Here is a 20,511-nt window from a genome sequence, read left to right on the forward strand (position 1 = left end):
TAAACAAAGATTCTACATCACTAATGCTATATATATATTTTTTATGATATTCAGGTTAATTTCCAATTCTAAGGAAGTAATTGGTTGGTATGAGAGATGGTGTGGCTTCCAAAGGTGAAAAGTATTATTTTGTTGTAATTTCCAGCTACCTAAGGATGGGAGAGGCCCGGGACACTGCAGTCAGTATATTATGTGGAGCAGGTTATATTGTGGTTTATTTATGAACTTTTACATGTTTATTTTCTTCTTTGCGGTATGCGGGCCTCCCACTGTTGCGGCCTCTCCCGTTGAGGAGCACAGGCTCCGGATGCGCAGGCTCAGCGGCCATGGCTTACGGGCCTAGCCACTCCGCGGCATGTGGGATCTTCCCGGACTGGGGCACGAACCCGTGTCCCCTGCATAGGCAGGCAGACTCTCAACCACTGCGCCACAAGGGAAGCCCACGTGTTTATTTTCTATGCAAGTTTGTGTGCTCCTTTTTGAGTTTTGGTAGATAAGTGTTTTGTAACTTTGGAATACTTGGAGTTATATACATATATATATATATATATATACTAATGTAGTAGTTAAAGCCGTGGAGAGTGTACTAGTCTACCTAGGTTCAAATTCTGGCTTTACCCTATGACTTCCCTGTGGCTTCCTCTGCTCACCTATTAAAAAGGAGGATAATAAGACTGCTGTGGTGAGTTACATACTAAGTGCTATTTAAGCATTTGCTATAATGATCATGTATACTCGAAGGCAAGGAACTTTCCCCTTGATCGTCTCTGTATTCCTAGTGCTTAAGAATTCCTAGTGCTTTCCTAGTGCCTTGTCTTAGGATAGAGATAGCTCAGTATAGTTCTTCTCACTATAAAGTACTGTTACATTGAAAGTCTTTGCTTGTGTACTAGTAATCTATGACATATCTGCTGAGGACAAGGAAAGGAATAGTTTTAAAACTGCAATGGATAACAAAAGATTGTATGATGTAATGCCTTTATTATGTAATTATAAAACTAACAAATGATCATGGTAGAAAATATGAAAAACTCCTAGACAAAAGAGAGATCAACAAAATTTGGAGTAACTTTCAGAGTGTAGAGTTGTCCGTGAATATTAGTGCTTTCATATTTTCCAGGACTTTCAGTAGACTCTGCTTCTTAAGAGTCTATTCATGATATTTTACTTTAATGATGTTTTCATCATGGGGACACACACACAGAGAAATCTGTCAAAAAAAAAAGGCATGTAAATCACTGATGTTTCAGATAGCCACATGAAATAAAGTGAGAAAGGTCAACAAGCTGAAAGAATGTGGAGTAGCATCTCCTTAATTGATTACATAACTCTGATAATTACCTCTTTGTGGATAAAGTAATTAATGGGGAATCTAATTCAAGAAAAATGTATGAACTTCAAGCCTTCTCAAAGCCAAGTATTTCTTTCCACAAAAGGTTACTTTCCTCGGCCATTCTTCCTTATTACCAGACAGGGAAAGAGTATTGTATGGCAAAGGATCTTCTTGAAGGAGGGTGCTTCCCACACTGATTGTCATAAATGACTTCGGAATTACTGTTGCTGTATTACCAAAATCTTAAACTAGGATATTTTTGACAAATGCGGTTCTTAGTTAATTTTTAGAGCTACAAACTGTCAGATGGCTCTGAAATAACAATTGTCTGGCTATTCTTCAGGGTGATCACAATATGGTAATGACCTTGAGGTATGACTAAAAAGCAGGAAGGTGTGAGTCTTCCTTTGGTGACAGAGTGAAATGCGAGTTGGAGTTGGAGTTGGAAAAGAGGCCCACAACCAAGTGATAGAGAAGGAAATGTGAGGTCATTGGTGAAAAACCAGGTTGAAGTTAAGGTGAAGAGGCATGAGGAAATGGGCAACTGTTCCAGTATTACAAAGATCATCAAGAAGCATATCCATGAATGTGGTTTGTATTGCAATCTGCTGAAAAAGGGACAAATATCCTGGCCTGGCCTTCATGGAGATTATATTTTATTGATTCTGATAATAGATTATTGTTGAAAAGGGCCTCCTATAAATTATAACCATGCAAAGGCAGCAAGATAATTTATTTTTCTTTATGTACGTGTTTCTCATTCCTACTCACTTCTATCTTAGGGGAAGAGAAAATCACACACAAAAAATGTCAAGTCTCAGCTATTCCTTTTCAAAATAAGTTTTTTCCAAATTCCAGTGGAGGCAATAGGTTAACTGTTAAGATTTGTAAGGCTCAAAAAGCTAGATTTTTACGAAGTGTAGCCAAATTCCATTCCATAAATAATAGCTTTGGAAAGAATATGTGGTGATGCAAAGTTGGAAAAAGCTGGTTTTCCTTCCGTGAATGGCTTCACTGTCTTGGGAGAAGAGGCAGAGAAGAAATCAAAGTAATTAAACATGGGGTGAGTTTTCCTGATAGGGGACTCTAGTGCTTTAAAATAGACTAGATAATCCTAGGGATAATCTGAGGGTAGAACAGACCAATGCCTCATTTCCAATCTGGTACCCTGGGAGAAAACAGTGTATTTCCTTTGAGGTCTTGAGAGGTTTTTCTTCTGCTTTGTTTTGGTTTTGCTTCATTTTGTAATCAACCTTATTAAGGTATCATTTACATACAATAAAATGCAGACATTTTTAGTCAACGGTTCAGTGACTTTTAATTAACGTATACATTTGTTTAACTACCACCCCCATAAAGATAGATAACAATTCTAAAACCCTAGAAAGTTTCCTCCTAGGCTTTTGCAAAAGTATCCCCATCTCCAACCCAAGGCAACCACGGATCTGTTTTTTATCTTTAGAGATGACTTTTGCCCAGTTTACAATTTCATGTAAGTTGAATAATACAGTGGGTGCCCTTCTGATCTGGCTTCACTTGCTCAGCATATGGTTTTTGAGATTCATTCATGTTGGGATGTTTTAAACCAGGACTTTAGCCTGGGTGGCTGATGTTGTCTGAAGGCACCTATAGGTACATCTGAGTCTCTGGCATTGTCACTGTCTGTTCTTGGCTCAGTATTTTCAACTTTACTAAGAAGCACAAGGTTGAAGTAAGGAAGATCACTGTCAGTATAATGGAGGTGAAGTGGGTTCTGTTATATAATATTGTCAGCAAATATTGACCTGCTTGGAATCATTGTGTTGATAATCGACAAAGATTCTCTTCCTTCAAAAGGCTTGATACTATAAAACTTCTAAAGGACGCTGTCCTAGGACCCTTCTTTTAGTTTTCATATTTTGGGAAACATTTCTGGAAAATTCAAATGCTCGCAACCTGAAAGAAGCAATTATTCACCTGAAGGCTAACTCTGCTAAAGTTGAGTTGTCCGACCTTTACATGCTGATAGAACCCAAATAGCCTTGCAAAACAATGCTCTCTTATTGGATATAAGCATATAGATTGTTTAAGGTGGACGTGTGTATGCAGTAAAGTGAAAAAACAAAGAATCTTTGAGTTTCCCTTGCTGTTTTTTTTATTTTTCATTAAGTTTCTATAGCGTATGCTAATAGCTCAGGGAAACCTCAGGTTAGTTTTAGGTACACTCTTTACGTAAATGTTGAAGTACTCCATACCCACCTTTTTTCTACCTTCCTTCTTTTCTTCCATCTTTCCTTTCTAACTCCTTATAATCCATTATACTTAATCCTGCATTTGCTGAGGTGGAAATTAGTGTAGGAAAATACTGTGAAATTTTGCTGTTCAGAATGCATGTTGACCAAATTCTATATTGAGAAAAGGTCTGAATTTACCCAGAGTAACGCTTTCTCAGTCTTTGAATAAATGCCGTAGAAAGTGGGCTATATATAATATCCTGACAGGTATGTAGAACTCATAGCAATTGCCCTAAAGAGCTTACCTAGCGTAGATGCATATGAATGCATTGAATGATTGTTTTATTGGCAGCAGTGCCAACATACACAGTCTGTTTTATTTTATATCATTCTCATTACCTGCTGTTTACCACTGTATACATTGCTAATGGTGTGGTTTCTATGGCTTGTGAATTTCACAGCCAAATAATATGTAATTTATTGCACACTTTAGTGTAGAAGATGGAGACTCCATAACTTTTCGTGTGTTCTTTGCCCCTTTAGAATGTATTACACTGAGATCAGCCAAAGTAATAAATTTATTTCAAATGTGCGTGATAGCTAAACATCAATTAGGACTGATGGGCAATATTTCTGCTTCCAGCAACATAACAGTTTTTAAAGACTAAGCCATTGAACATGGAGTCACTGAACATGGGACTCAGTTCACTGGGATCCTTCTTAGAAAAATAAAGGACAACTTGAATTGGATTTGTGTGGCTTATTCAAGTAGTAACTAATCACCTACATCTTGGTGAACTTAATTTGTCACAGTCGTTTGGTATTTTATTAACTCTCTTCCCCTTCTTCCCCCGACTCTCACGAGAACGGATCATGAGTATCTTAAAACATATTAAGTCATCTTCCATCCCTGTTAATCTAACTACAAAAGCACACTTTCCTGATCCAATGTAACTTACTGTCTTTTAGAGTGGCTGGGGTTTTAATTCTCTACAAAATTAAAACCAGCAAAGAGAAACATTTTCAAGGAGCCACCACATTGTAGCCCTTTAGAAAGAAAACTTTAGAATTAAGGGCAACTATATCATTTTATAGCTAAAGCACCTGAGGCCTAAAGTAGGAAGGTAACCATCAAGGTCAGGGAAGGGGTGGAAGATCAGGTTTGAAGCTGATGAAGAGTCTATAGGGACTCAATCTGAGCAGGTCAAAAACTGAAAGGAGACCACAAATGTTCTGGGAAGGCTGGCATCTGGCCTCAAGTGTGGCATTCCGACAGGGAGTACTAGGTAGACTAGTACACTCTCCACGGCTTTAACTACTACATTAAAAAAAAAAATATATATATATATATATGTATATAACTCCAAGTATTCCAAAGTTACAAAACACTTATCTACCAAAACTCAAAAAGGAGCACACAAACTTGCATAGAAAATAAACACGTGGGCTTCCCTTGTGGCGCAGTGGTTGAGAGTCTGCCTGCCTATGCAGGGGACACGGGTTCGTGCCCCAGTCCGGGAAGATCCCACATGCCGCGGAGTGGCTAGGCCCGTAAGCCATGGCCGCTGAGCCTGCGCATCCGGAGCCTGTGCTCCTCAACGGGAGAGGCCGCAACAGTGGGAGGCCCGCATACCGCAAAGAAGAAAATAAACATGTAAAAGTTCATAAATAAACCACAATATAACCTGCTCCACATAATATACTGACTGCAGTGTCCCGGGCCTCTCCCATCCTTAGGTAGCTGGAAATTACAACAAAATAATACTTTTCACCTTTGGAAGCCACACCATCTCTCATACCAACCAATTACTTCCTTAGAATTGGAAATTAACCTGAATATCATAAAAAATATATATATAGCATTAGTGATGTAGAATCTTTGTTTAAAGACAATAACTTCCATAGCAGAGGGAACTTTACCATTGCAGGCTTCCGATAACCTCTATATTTCTCAGATTTCATGCTAAATCATAAAATGCCATATTGTGTCTGAAGCTATTTTTTTCAATAGTCCATTTTCTTAAATGGACGAGCAAAGCCGTAAATACTGAGGAACATTTTGGCTCCCAAATCCTAAAGCCATTCTGATTATGCCTGGGTGATCATGGGGACGTCATCGGAACTACCAGAGGACTGACTGAAATACCAGTGTTCTGGCCAGCTTACAAATTAGAAATTATACAGAATCCAATTTTATTTTTTGTTAAGTAATTCCTATGAGGCTTTTGGGATGTCAGTGTAAAGTCCTTTCGTGTGTAATCTTTATCCATTAGATAGGGAACAATGCCAATCCCCGTCATAAATACTTTCACAACCTGACACTGAAAATCCATTGCAGGGCATAGGACCTGCAAATAGGATGTGAATCACACACATCCACTCATTCAGACAATCCACAAATATTCATTTTTAAGTCTACTATATGCCAATAATGTACCGGCCTCTCAGATGCTAAACCATGCTAAATGCTGAAACAGACATACTCAGTTCGGGCCCTCCTGGAACTTATTACCTACAGAAGTGCCTTCGTTGTAAATGGTCAGGTCTCAGCCAATGCTATTATCATCAGCAGGTGACCAAAGGATAGAGCTTGCTTCCCTTCAGAGGTACAAAACAGTTCTTACACCTGAATGGGATGCAAAGAATAATCTGACTTCTGTTCACCAGGGGATGAATTGAACTGTCCTTGCGGAAGAGATAACAGATGGGTGTGAACCCCAGATCCTAGAAACGGGCCAGGCACACGATAAGTGTTCAGCTTTTCAAAAACAAATGAACAATCACTTCCTCTCCTAGATCTTTACACCCTTCTTCTGTTGGCTACTTTCTCTCAGCTTATAAACATCCTCAAATATACCCACTTAAAAAAACTCTCAGACCTATGATTCTTTGGATATTCTTGTGGATAACCTAAGTCTCTACCATGCCATCAAACACCTGTCCTCCCAAAAGCCCACATCTGTACCTTGGGCCCAGACCTGTCTACCAGGCCCCTCTAAAGCACTGAAGATGAAGTAAGATCCTCTTGCCACCCCCAATCCCTTTCTACTGTGCTCTGTATCTCTCAAAAAGATGCAGCTGTAAACTGTCACCCACGCTTGCTGCCCTCCCTTTTCTAACTGGTCACCAGGCCTCACCCATTCTCTCTCAGATCTGCAAAACCCGGTCCCACCTTTTATAACTTAAGTGGGACCCTTAGATTACAATTCACCCTGCACCCAATCAACTGCCTTCCACATGGAGGTCCAAGTGAGCCTCTAAACCAGAATTCCATTTCACTGTTCTTTGGTGTTTCCCGCAGCCTTCAGGATAAACATCCAAACTTCTGACAGGACAAACAAGGCGCCTTTCTGTTGGGCCCCACTAAGTTTTCAGTATCGACTCTCATTTCTTTCCCAAACCCTGAGTTCCAGTCCTGTACATTAGTTTTGCCATATTTTCTTACATTTCTCAAACTTCAACACACACTGCTTTCTCCTGCCACCCCAGGAGCTGCTACATATCCTTAGAAAGGACGGCACTTCCTCCAAGAATCCTACCCTGAACTTGCCCTTCCAAGTTTCTGTGCTCTGCAAAGGGGAAAGATGGCGGGGAGGGATACATTAGGAGTTTGGCATTAACATATACACACGACTATATATAAAATAATCAACAAGGACCTACTGCATAGCACAGGGACCTCTACTCCATATCCTGTAACAAAGTGTACGGGAAAAGAATCTGAAAAGGAATGGATATATGTATAACTGAATCACTTTACTGTACACCTGAAACTAACACAATATTGTATATCAACTATCCTCCAATATAGAATAAAAATTAAATCAAAGAAAAAAGAGATTCTGTGCTCTGTAGCAGCAGAACTCACTTCTTCCAGAGCACTGACTCCTGTGCTTGTGTTTACTTGCTGCCCAGTAGAAGGGAAGATTACCTAGGGCAGAAGCATGGTCTCCAGCAGCCCTTGGTTCTGACAACTCATTCAAGTGCCAGGATACTTTACACACACAACCTGCTTAATTAATTCTAAGAACCCACAGAAAGAGTGGTTTTTAATGTCATTTTACAAGTGTGGGGATTGTAGTGCAAAAGAAACCTGTCCAGGCCACAGAGAGCATAAGCTCTGGAATTCAAACCCTAAGCTGCCTTGACACCGGTGCTCTTCCCACTATATATGATACACCTATTGAAAAAAATTTTTTTTTTCCTGAGCCCCGTTTGAATGGAAAGGAAATGAAGCTGGGATATATCCATTTCCTAATCGCTTTGGTGTGTACCAGGCAAAGTCATTCAACAGACCAGGTAACATCTGTGCAACAATTAACGATACTCCAAACTGTGCTAAGTGTTCTACTTTGTAGAGTCTAGAAGCATTAACACAGTGCATCCTTGTAACCGCCACAGAGGCTGGGTCCTGTTAAGCCCACGCTACAGATGAGAACACTGAGACCTTGAAGCCTTAAGGCACTCGGCCGGGGTCACCGAGCTGGCAGGAGTCCTAGGCCGCACGCCCCGTCTAGTGCACGTACACCCGGTCACTGGGCACCGGTTCTAGTGCCCACCCTCCACCTTCAACCATTTAAAACCCCGCTTCTCAGCGCCCACACGAGGGCCCCTGGAAGCGGGAAGTACAAACCTGTCTCGACAAGCCGTGGCTGGAAGAAGCTCTGGATACAGATCAGGGGCAGAGGGTGCTCAGGAGTGGCGCCCAGTCTACCCCGCGGAGGCGGTCGGCGTTAAGTCCAGCAGGCCCTCCCTCAGGGAAGCCCGCACGGAGGGCAGAGGCACCGAGTCCTGCAGCGCGCACAGGTCCTCAGAGCGCGAGAAGGAGTCGGCCGTGCTGTCCGGGCGCAGCTTCACCGAGTGATCATGGCCTGAGCGCGGCCTCGGGGACGCTGGCTGCAGACAGGATGCCCACACCCGCCTGTGGGTCCCGGCTCGCCTCCCAGCCCCTCGGGCGCCCGCCGCCCGGCGGCTGCGACCCGGCAGCTGCGGCCCCGCATCGTGCGCAGGACCGGCGTCGCAGCCAGAAGACATAGGGCCACGGGCCCCAGCTAGGCCGAGCCCTCCATGCCGCGCTCCGGAGCCCACGCGCGGCCTGGTGTTGGCGCGGGCATCAACGCCCTCCCGAGCCGCGGGGTTGCGGCTTAAGCCTCCGGGCGGGCCCGTGGGGGCGGGGCTCGAGGACTTCTGCGCGCTCGCCGTGCGTCCGCACGCAGACCCGCCTCCCATGACGACGCGGCTTGAGGAGCAGCACGCAGACCCGCCTCCCCTGACGACGCGGCCTGAGGAGCGGTGTCGGCAGCTTCGAGACTACGGCAGCGCAAAAGGTAGGAGGTGTGGAGAATTTGGGGTTTCCAAAAAGCGTTTGCTGACTGCTCCAAACAAAAGTGAGACATGGTTGTATCAGTGCATTTTAAAAGTAGTTAAACTCCCGCAAAGTGTCTGTGCTCGCTCCGCCCAGGAGAGAGCGTGAACTCCGTGAGGGACGCAGGAAAGGCTGAGTGAACGTCTGCCTGTGGTCCCTTACCTGGTGCACAGGTGTGTGAATTTCTGCGGAGAGCTCTTAATTTCTGTCGTTTCTGCTGACTTGACACGGTGGTTGGCAAACGGTGACGTGTTCCGTGCATTCAGGACATGATCGTGGTTCCTAATAATCACTTTGTTTTGTCCTGACACCTCCACAGAGAATTTACTACTGAATATCCACTTTAGAGAAGAGAAAGTGAGGCGTAGGAAGTGAAGTGACTGAGTAAGAGGAAGGACTCAGACAATTGGTGTTAGTAAATTAACCCTGCAAGGAGGCCGTTAGCCTGCGGTGGCTCTAGCGATGCGGCCGCCTACTTAAACCAACCAAAATCTAAGCCTGTCAGCGCCTCAGGGTGACGAACAGCGCTGAGGACACCCAGTCACAAACCACCAACTAGGCGTTAAAGCCATAGCAAATCACTCGTTTCCTTGCTTTGCTTCTGCCCTTTTAAAATAAACATCTCTGCAGCTCCTGTGGCTGGAGTGCTCCTCACCTCTTCCGCTTTGTGGTGCCTGAATTGAATCTATTTTTGCGCACATAAAGTGTTAAAATTTTAAATATGCCTCAGTTTGTCTTCTAAGATTGGCCGTAGAAGTTGGATTTGTGTCCAGTTTCTAGAGCAGTGGTCGTCCTCTGGTCAGGCCTTAGGCGTTACGTGTACAATGTTCCTCTTCTACCACCACCTTCTGGATGCCTCCACCCACTACCAGCTCCCATGCATCAGTTCCCCTAGGTGTGGTCAGCAATGGGTTTTACATGCAGCGTGCTCACATTATAACATCCGCAGACACTCCTCCGTCCTCCAGCCAGCGTGTGAAGTGAAACATTACCATTCCTGTTGAAGAGTCTCAGGGGTGACCACTTTCCCAAGCACAGCAATTCCCCAGCTGACCCTGGGTAACCACTCCTCTGAACTTGGTCTCCATCAGTGGCATGGATGTCTTTCTATGTAGGCTACAATTTTAAGTATTCTTAAACTGCACATCGTATTCTATTTTGTTTTCTCTTGTTACTTGCTTTATTTAGTGTTATCTTTGCTAGGTTCATCCATGCTGACACGTAAAGATCTGTCTAGTTCGTGTACTTTCCTCGCTACGTAGGATTCCCATGTAGGGAAATCCGATAATTTATATGTGCATTTTCCTGTTGATGGACATTTAAATTGTTTCGAATTTTAAGTATGTGTTCTTTTTAAAAAAATTTTTATATCCTTTTTAAAGGTTACTTTACATTTACAGTTATTACAAAATATTGGCTATATTCCCTGTGTTGTACAATACATCCTTGAGCCTGTCGTACACCCAGTAGTTTACATCTCTCACTTCCCCACCCCTGTATTGCCCCCTCCTCCCCCTCCGCACTGGCAACCATTAGTTTGTTCTCTATATCGGTGACTCTCCTTCTTTTTTGTTATATTCGTTCAATTGTTGTCTGTTTTAGATTCCATATATAGGTGATATCCTACAGTGTTTCAGAGTTCAAAAGACTCTCACGACAGAAGCCAAAAGGTAAGAGCCATTTTACATTGATAAAAAGCATTTTAACTATGTAGAAGCAGAAAATGAAAAGAAAGAAGTTTGCATTACATTTAATAAAAGCTTAGGGAGATCTTTGTGGTATATTAGTGAACTTATTTGTGGAAATTTAGCCATGTACATTGTGTTGGAGAGGCACCAAGAGTTCAAGGACTCTCACAATTTGAGTACACAATTGCCTTACTTGTAGGCATGGTGGCAGCCATTTACATAACAGTGATTTGGAGGATGTTGTGTTAGTCAGCTCTTGCTGTGATAATGCTTTGGAACAAATCGACCCAAAACTCAGTTCCATAAACAAGAATTTATTTTTCTTGGACCTATTGGCTAGCTGCAGTGGCTCTCTTTTAGACCTCTAGATGGCTGGTTTTGCTCCGTGTTTTGGGTCAGTTTGAGGTCTGTAACACACATGTTCCTCTGGAGCCCAACTGTGAGGCCGCAGCTCCCAGGCCCTGTCTTCTCACAAAGTTCACTGAAACATAAGAGGTGAGCCCAACTGCACAAGCCCATTTAAGGCCTCTGCTGCTCATTGAAGGCCATCATGTCTGCTCACACTTCATTGGCCAAAACATGTCACAGATCTAAGCTGTATTTAGAATATGTGTATTTGTTTAAAGTTGGGTGCCCTCACAGAAGAATATTGCCTTTTGGACAGTGTTACCTTAGCATTTTCATTGGCATTTGCAAACGTGATAAGCGCCGTGTGCACTTTTTCACCTTTGAGAACTTTCTGAAATTGTGGGACCATTTCTATTGGAAAAGAGGAAGGTACACTTTAGAACTCAACTCTAGTTATGGCATTGTTGGGAGAAGAATTAATGAGATAAGGTCAATACAAGTGAAAGATTTGGGATCACATATTCATCATTAACATTAGCATTCTACAGAACATTCCTGGAGAATTGTGATGCTTGCTTTATGTGATTTCTATCATAAATCATTAGAATTTGACCAAGACACTTCAGTGAAACATACATCATACAGCACATCGCATTTTAGTTTTTCCTACCACTCCACAACTTGTCATCAATACTTCACCATAACTCAGAAGCAGAAACAGAAACTGAGTGAGTTCACTGTTAGCAGACGGGCTTCACAAGCAATACTAGTGGAAGTTCTTCAAATGATAGCAGACAGTAACTCAAGCCATAAAAACAAAACAAAGAATGCTGACTAGAGCAGTTGTGTAGGGAATTATAAAAGATACTGTAATTTCAAATTTCTTCTCTTAACAAATTTAAAAAGTAAGTGCCTAACCAATATGACTATATTTGGATTGTTCTCTATATAACATAAAAAAAAATCATATATTTGATGATATGGCACAACGAAGGCAGTGAGAACAAAGCTGTGTTAGAATAAAAATGACAGTAGATCATAAGCTGAATCCGCAGGAAGAAAGGAAGAGAACCAGCAATGGTAAATAGATTACCCGACAAACTCAAAAATATTTATTTGCTCAACTTTCTTCTCTAAGCTCTTTGAAAAAATAAGCTTGTGAGAAGTAATTATTATAATATGTTGTTAAGTATGTAACATATATAAATGTAATAAAAACAAAAAAGAGGGGAAGGCATACAGCTCTATAAAAGTACAGTTTCTGTTTCTATCTGGAATGAACCTAGTAAAAATCTGAAGAGATTCTGAGATGTATTCCATAAGCCCTAGTGCAGCCATTACTCAAACAATGTGGTTAAAAATCATTAAAGGAATTACATGTTACAGCAGAAAATATCTACTTACTATAAAAGGAAAATGGAGGAACAACAACAATAACAAAAAAACAAAAACATGAGACATGTAGAAAACCAAAGGTAAAATGATAGACATAAATAAATCCTACCATATCAATAATAAAAACTAAATGTAAATGAATTAAACAGTACAATCAAAAGGCAGATATTGTCGAACTGGGTATTAAGGAATGTTTTCTATAGGAGACACTGCTTGGATTCAAAAGTCTAATGTGTACAAAGTAAAAGGATGAAAAAATATACCTCATGCAAATAGCAACCGTAAGCATTGCTGAAGTGGCTATACTAATACCAGAAAAAATAGACTTTAAAACAAACAAAAAGGTTACTAGATATGAAAAGGAACATTTTATGATAAAGAAAGGGAAGATACAAAAATCTTTAACATATTTGCCCTGAATAAAGTAAAACCAAAATACATGAAGAAGAAAATACCAAAATCCATGAAGAATTGAAGGAAGAAATAGATAATTGCACATCATTAGTTAGAGGCTTCAGTACTCCACAGTCAATAATGGATAGAACAGTTAGGCAGAAGATCAACAACGATATAGAAGACTTGGACGAGACTATGAATTAACAAGACCTAATAAATGTTTACAGAACACTCAACCAAACAGTAAAATACTCATCCTGCTCAACTACATGTGAAACGTTTTCCAGCATAGATGACATGCTAGGCTGTAAGAGAAGAGATTGAAACCCACATACATTGCTGGTGGGAGTGTAAAATGGTGCGGCCATTTTACAAAACAGCTTGAGAGTTCCTGCAAGTGTTAAACATAGAGTTACCCTATGACCCAGCAGTTCCACTACTAAATATATACCTAAGAGAAATAAAAACTTATGTCTGCACAAAAGCTTGTACGTGAATGTTCATAGAAGCCTATTTCTAAAAACAAAAGGTGGAAATAATTCAAATGACAACCGGATAAATGAATAAACAAAATGTGGAATATCCATACAGTAGAATAGCATTCAGCTATAGAAAGGAATGATCTACTGATCCATGTTACAACATGGATGAACCATGAAAGCATTATGTAAAGTAAAAGCAGCCACTCACAAAAGATCACATATTGTACGGTCCCATTTATATGAAATGCCCAGAATAGCAAATCTGTAGAGACAGGAAGTAGATGAGTGGTTGCCTAGGGCTGAGAGGGTTGAGGAGATTGAAAAAAGCTTGTTAATGTGTAATGGGTTTTTTGTGGGGGGACAGAAATCTAAAATTGGATTGTTGTGATGCTTACACAAGTCTTTTAGTGGTTACACTGAGAACCACTGAATTGTATACATTAAAGTGTTGAAATTATGGTATGTAAATTACATCCCAATAAAGCTGTTAAAATTATGATAATTTTATATTTATAAATTTGAAAATTCATCGAAAATGACAAATTCTTAAAAAATGCAAGCTAACAAGACTAACCCAAGAAAGAAAAAATATCTCAAAAACCTATATCTACTGCAAAAGTTGTTTGTATAATTAAGTACCTTTACAGAAAATGATTTCCAGGGATAAATGGCTTTCCAAGTAAATTGTTCCAAATATTTAGGGAAGAAATATTGGTAATCTTACATAAAAATCTTCCAGGAAACAGAAAAGTATATATTGCTCAAAATATTTATAAGGCCAACATAAGCTTCAGATCAAAACTAAAAAGAATATTACAAGAATAGAATCACAGGCCAGTTTCTCTTTTGAACATGCATGCAAAATGTGTAAACAGAAGCACAAACTGTATCCATGGTATGTAAAACAATCATATATCACAATCAAAGTAGCTTTATTCTAGTAATGCAAGGTAGGCTTAATGTTCAAACATGAAACTGATCCCAGGAATGAATTAGAGTGGGAAAAAAGTCATTTAAAACAGAAGTCTTGGGACTTCCCTGGTGGTCCAGTGGTTAGAACTTGGCGCTTTCACTGCTGGGGCCCTGGGGTCTAATTCCCGGTCAGGGAACTAAGATCCTGCAAGCCATGAGGCAGGGCCCCCCCCCCCCGCCAAAAAAAAAGAAAATAAAGAAGACAACCAGGAGAAGCACAAGATCGAATAAACATAACAGATAACAGCTTATGAAAAGTAGGTGAAGATTATAGAATATGCTAAAATTTTAAAACAAAAAGAAACATTTAAAGATTCAAGAGGATGTGACAAATATTGTACATAGGCAAAAAATAAAATATACGGATGATGGGAGCCCAAAAATCCAGATGCCCATGTCCTGTCTCTGAAGATTCTCATTCAGTGGGTTATGGATTTCCTCTATGTTTAAAAACCTACAGGTGTTATAAAGCAGAAACTAAACACCATTGTAAAGCAATTATACTCCACTAAAGATGTTAAAACACAACCAAACAAACCTACAGGTGATTCTGATATGATTCACAGACAATGTAAAGCTTCTGCTTTACAGGAAATAATACCAGATTATTTTGTTATTTTATAGTTATAGTAACAGGTTGTACTATTGACCGGTAAGTCTGATGTCAAAATGCACTCCCCACTAGGGATATAAAAGGAACTAATAGTCTCTACGGCTACTTGGTGGCAGCATGCATGTATTGCAAGGGCAATTATTGTAGGAATCCAAATGAGTAGAACATTTTAGAATTGGAAGACTACATACAGATCATCTAGTCAAGCTTCCAACTATTATAGTTGTGAAAACTAAGGCCCATATAAAAGAAATGATTTATCTCCAAAGAGCGTTAGTGAAAGAGTATGAAATTAAAAATATCTCTGAACTTTTAATTTAGTGCTGTTTTTATTAATCTCATGTATTAGCTTAAACTTCAGTGTGACAGATTTGGGATTGAATTCTTGCTCAGATTTACTGATTGCGTGCCTTTTAGTAAGTTACTAAAACACTTTTTTTTTTAAAAAAAAGATTTATTTATTTATTTTTGGCTGCGTTGGCTCTTCCTTGCCATGCGCGGGCTTTCTCTCGTTGCGGTGAGCGGGGGCTACTCTTTGTTACGGTGCGCGGGCTTCTCATTGTGGTGGCTTCTCTTTGTCGCTGAGCATGGGGTCTAGGTGTGTGGGCTTCAGTAGCTGTGGTTCACGGGCTCTAGAGTGCAGGCTCAGTAGTTGTGGCACATGCTCTTAGTTGCTCCGTGGCATGTGGGAGCTTCCCGGACCAGGGCTCAAACCCGCGTCCCCTGCACTGGCAGGCAGATTCTTAACCACTGCACCACCAGGGAAGCCCTACTAAAACACTTTTAACTTCGCTTTTCACATATGTAAAATGGTGAGCCTTGGCTGATATAGAATATGAGATAACCTAGCACTGTTCTTAACACATACACGTAGTTAACATTTTTTGGCTCTCATCCCTCTTAAACAGCCTCTATCCTCTTAACAATGAAAGTGTGTTTCAGCTAGCAAAGCACCCCAGAGCTGACCACATTCTGGCAAGAGATATAGGATTCTTTTTCTTGCTGGTGGTTCTTTATACCTGATATTTGAACTGCACTGAAACACGAACATCTCTTGTTTATACTGTATCAATGGATTGATGAATTTGATAGATGAATTTTAAAAAGTAATATGCAGGAAAAAAAAGTAATATGCAGGAATGGAGCTGCCTTACTCTCAAGAAATATAATTCGATAGTGGTGGCTAAAACGATAAACAGTGTTTGGACAGGGAGTCCATATTGGATGTGAACTACTTGTACTCCCATTCGTCTATTAAGAATAAATAGAATCCTTTCAAAATCTGTTTTAAAGCGCAGTTATTTCCTTCTGACTCATTTAAGTTACCTGCAAGAAAAAGACAATCTCCTGAATCCTTGCTTAAGAGGCTTTTAATATAAAGCAGATAATTTTTTGCAACATTTCCCAAACTTTTCATTATCAAATTGGCTGAGGCTTCTCAACGATTATCATTTCACAACAATATCTCCCTTTTCACCTTTTTTAAAAGAATTGGCCTCGTAGATGTGCCCTTAAAACAGAGCTTCACTCTCAACTTATTTTAAATTTTGTATTCAAACAGTATGAAGAAAACAGGATCAGGGAATTCAGCCATAGAAGTGAATGGATTACTGACACATGCTACATCATGGATGCAACTAGGTGAAAGAAGTCAGGCGCGAAAGGCTCTATATTGTATGGTTCCATTTATATGAAATGTCCAGCAGTGGCAAATCCATACACACGGAAAATATTATACATTAGTGGTTTCCAGGGGTTTGGAAGAGAGGGAAATAGGGAATGACTCCTCAAAATGGGTGTATGTTTCCTCTTGGGGTGATGAAAATGTTTTGTAGTTGGACAGTGGTGATAGTTGCACAACATTGTGACAGTAGTAAATTCCACTGAATGGTACAGTGAATTGTAAAATGATCAAAATGGTGAATTTTGTGTTATGTTCATTTTACTACAATAAAAAGGAGAAAGAATTAGGGAAAGACTTAGAGTTTGGGAAACTAAGGTGAACTGGTCAAGAAAAAGACAGCTCTACTGTTCAGTGTTCTCTCAGCTCTCCCAGTGCATTGATCCTCAGCAAAAAGTAGCCTGAACTTGTCGATGATAGTCATTCAACACAGTCCAGGGAAAAGTAAATAAAATAAAACCCAACTCTTCTTCTTTAGCACATCTATGAAAGGTTAACTTGCTGCTCAGCCACGTGGACATTCATGAAATCGTTTCACTTTAGGTGTCCTCTACTTCAGTACTTTACTCACAGCTCATTCACACATGTAGGCAACAGCATTCCTTAATTCGATGGAATCTGCAGTGCTGGTTGTGGTGGGTCTCATGAAAAGAAAAGGGAAGGAGGAAAAAGCCTCCACATTGACTTGGTGGTCTTGACGAAATGGATGCAGAAGACAGCTTGAGTGTCAAACTGGAAACTGTTATTTTCCTTTTCCTTTTCTTTTTATCTTTGCTATCAGGTCTTCTGCCCACTTCCCACCCCCTTCTCTCAAACGGGAAAGACACTAATTAGCTGCTTTTTTGTGTTTTTGGTAAAACACCTATTGTTTTGCGTTTCTTGTTGTTCGGTGAACATTATTGTTTTTACTGCCAAATGAGCTTCAGTGGTTGATGTAGGGGGTCTCTTGGGAACTTAACATTTTCCAGTTTAAGTGGAAAAGCTTTCTTGTTTGAATTGGCTTTTACTGGGTGCTTCAAGGTTTGCTCTTGGTTCTTTGAAGGGGGACTGAATAGCACTGTGTTTCCTTTGAGGTTCCAATGAATAAAGGATCCTATGTCCTGGGCACTTTTTGTTGTTTTTGCTGTGTGTCCTCTCTAATAGCCAGATGCAGATTCCAGGAAAATGACATATAAATGAATATAAGTAATCTAATATTTTTACAATTTGCTTTGGCCATACTCCTGGTCTTATTCTACTTGTAGCAGATGGCTTTAAAGAGCATTAGCTATGTATATATTAAAAATAATATAAATATACCAATATTAAATATTATATTGATGTATAAATGTAATATACTAATATTTATATTAATGTATAACAATTATGTATTATATTAATATATATTTTTGCCTAGCATATATTATATACAAAATATATGAGTAATGAAATGTATTTCTATGGTTAATATGTGCATAATATTAATATGATATATCCTATAATATTGATTATAAAACAATTATATCATAATATATAATTATTATCATCTGATATAATACACTATAGTTAATATATTCTGTATAACACAATATATAATGTATTAGTATAATTGTATTATATAATATAAATATAATACATATATAAAACTATATATCTTTTAGCTATACATTACACATACGAGTATGTATAGCTATTTATAATTTTATTTACAAAGGAATCTGGTCATCATAACAATTGATGTAAAAATATGCAATATTTTCAATCAAATGGGCCTTAACCTCACTACCTACACATAACTACTTTTAAAATCTTGAACCCTGTCTAACTCATGCTTCCATATCTCTCAACCTGCTTTTCTACACATGCACGTAGACACACGTTTATACACGATATATATGTATACTACCAGTTTTCAGTTCAATGTATATAAATATATAATATATAATTATATTCCTGTGTATGTATACAAATATAAATCAAAGGTATGTGTATAGGTATGTATTTCATATGTTTATATAAATATATCATACAAATAATGTATGTGTATATAAATACATGACTGTATACATACATACACAGAAATACACTTATTTAAACAAAAGGGACCTAAATAAACATAGTTCTCTAAGAATAAAAGGTTATGTCTCACTCTTTCAATAACAGTTTATAGTTTTCTACTGTATGTGCTTCTATAATTGTTATGAACATTTCCCATTTTTGTTGAATGTTAAGTTGTTTTAATTTTTTGCCGTTTTTTGTTTTTTGTTTGTTTTTTTGGTACGTAGTCCTCTCACTGTCGTGGCCTCTCCCGTTGCGGAGCACAGGCTCCGGACGCACAGGCTCAGCGGCCATGGCTCACGGGCCCAGCCGCTCCACGGCATGTGGGACCTTCCCAGACCGGGGCACGAACCCGTGTCCCCTGCATCAGCAGGCGGACTCTCAACCACTGCGCCACCAGGTAAGCCCAGTTTTTTCCCATTATTAATGAAGTTCTGAAGAATACGGTGGGCAAGATTACTTGAAAAACTCTCCTAAAAGAAAAGGGTTAGGTATGCTAGGTTAAATGTACACAACTTATTTTTAAGTGCGTGGTTGATTTTGGAAGTGTGCAGTCGAAATTTCCAGGACCCATGAAGGAAGGGTGGTACATGTGTGAGAGTTATAGCTCTATTAAGAGTGCATTGAAGATCTTGATAGCTTAGAACAGAAGCTGGAAATCCTGTTTTTATGGAGCCAAATGGCAAATATTTTAGGCTTTGTAGACCAAAGAGGCAAAATTGAGGATATTATTTAGGTACTTAGGTAACCATTTAAAATGTTACCAGTTAAAACGTGAAAATTATTCATAGCTCATAGGCCATAAAAAATAGGCAGCTGTCTGGATTTGGAATACAGGCCGTAGTTGAATGACACACCTGGTATAGAGACTTGTTTTTAAATGGCCATGACCACATGGGAGGCAGGAGGTAAGACTCCATCCCTACTAGATGGGAAGTTAGAACTAAACCTACCTATCCCTGGCTTCACCTGTAATGAAAGGGTGTGCCAGGAGAAAAAAATATCTGCTGGCAAAGGGAGACTAAGAGCAAATTCTCTTGGCCTCTGCTCTGGGTAGGAAACAGGTAGGAAATCTTGAGAATTCTGAACCGCAGATGTGTGTTCACAGTGTTTGGGTTGCAAATTTATTTGCGGTCTTGCAAACAGAAGCTAAGAAATGAACTTAAAATGCTCCCAAATCGGTGGTATTCCAAACACAAAACTAAACCCTTTCTGGAGAGGTAGACCTTCAACACAGGCCTATAGCGTTCCCACAGATAAAGTTTAGCTAAACGTGAGCTCATGATCTAAATTTACACAATAATGAAGAAATCAGCTACAAGTGGAGAGAATCAGCAAAAACAATCAATACCAGAATTAGATTCCCAAGGCCATCCATCAGATGTTGGAATAATCAGGTGCCAGGCAGAAAATATACATAAAACTAGAACTGAAACAAGGAGCGAGGATGTTTTAAAAGACTGGGTAGGATCCTTCAAACATTTTTAAAGTACATGTCATTGATAAAGCTAAAAACTCGAAGGTCGTGTAATACAGCAGATTAATCGTGGAGAAGAGTGAAATTATGCTGTTTTTAAAAATATGGCAGATCAGATTTCCTGCCTAATTATATAAGTTGATTTATCTTAAAAAATACACAGTATTTTAAAGACTTATTGGCTGTAAAATAAGTTAAGGGTATTTCAAAGGGCTTCTCTGCAAAGAGAAGTGAGAAGTAGCAAAACACAGAAAGTCGAGGGGAAAAAATGTCAGTATATACATTGCTATAGGGTGAGCTAAGCCTTAGGCCAGCAACTGTGAGGAGGAGCTGACCCTTAGATACGTACAACTAAGCTGGAACCTTCAAAAAGTTCAACTGTTTATAAGTAAAAAGATTTATTAAAATTAATAACCAAGTGTTTTAATTGACATCAGAAGAGTAAAACAATAAACCCTGAGAACATAGAATAATAGACAATAAAGATATGAGCAGAACTTAATAAAACAGA

The 20,511-nt window shown here is 39.5% G+C and overlaps 1 protein-coding gene across 1 annotated transcript in view; it reads right to left on the reverse strand.

Annotated features, from left to right (window-relative positions):
• Positions 1 to 961: 961 nt before the first annotated feature.
• Positions 962 to 20,511, reverse strand: part of LOC125961703 (metabotropic glutamate receptor 7-like) — a 129,796-nt gene continuing 110,246 nt past the window's right edge. The window contains exon 7 of the mRNA XM_049700500.1: positions 962 to 1,210. The gene's annotated coding sequence lies outside the window, so the exon portion shown is untranslated. The remainder of the gene's footprint in view (positions 1,211 to 20,511) is intronic.

The sequence above is a fragment of the Orcinus orca genome, chromosome 17 (assembly GCF_937001465.1).
Source record: "Orcinus orca chromosome 17, mOrcOrc1.1, whole genome shotgun sequence".
In the NCBI taxonomy this organism is placed as follows: domain Eukaryota; kingdom Metazoa; phylum Chordata; class Mammalia; order Artiodactyla; family Delphinidae; genus Orcinus; species Orcinus orca.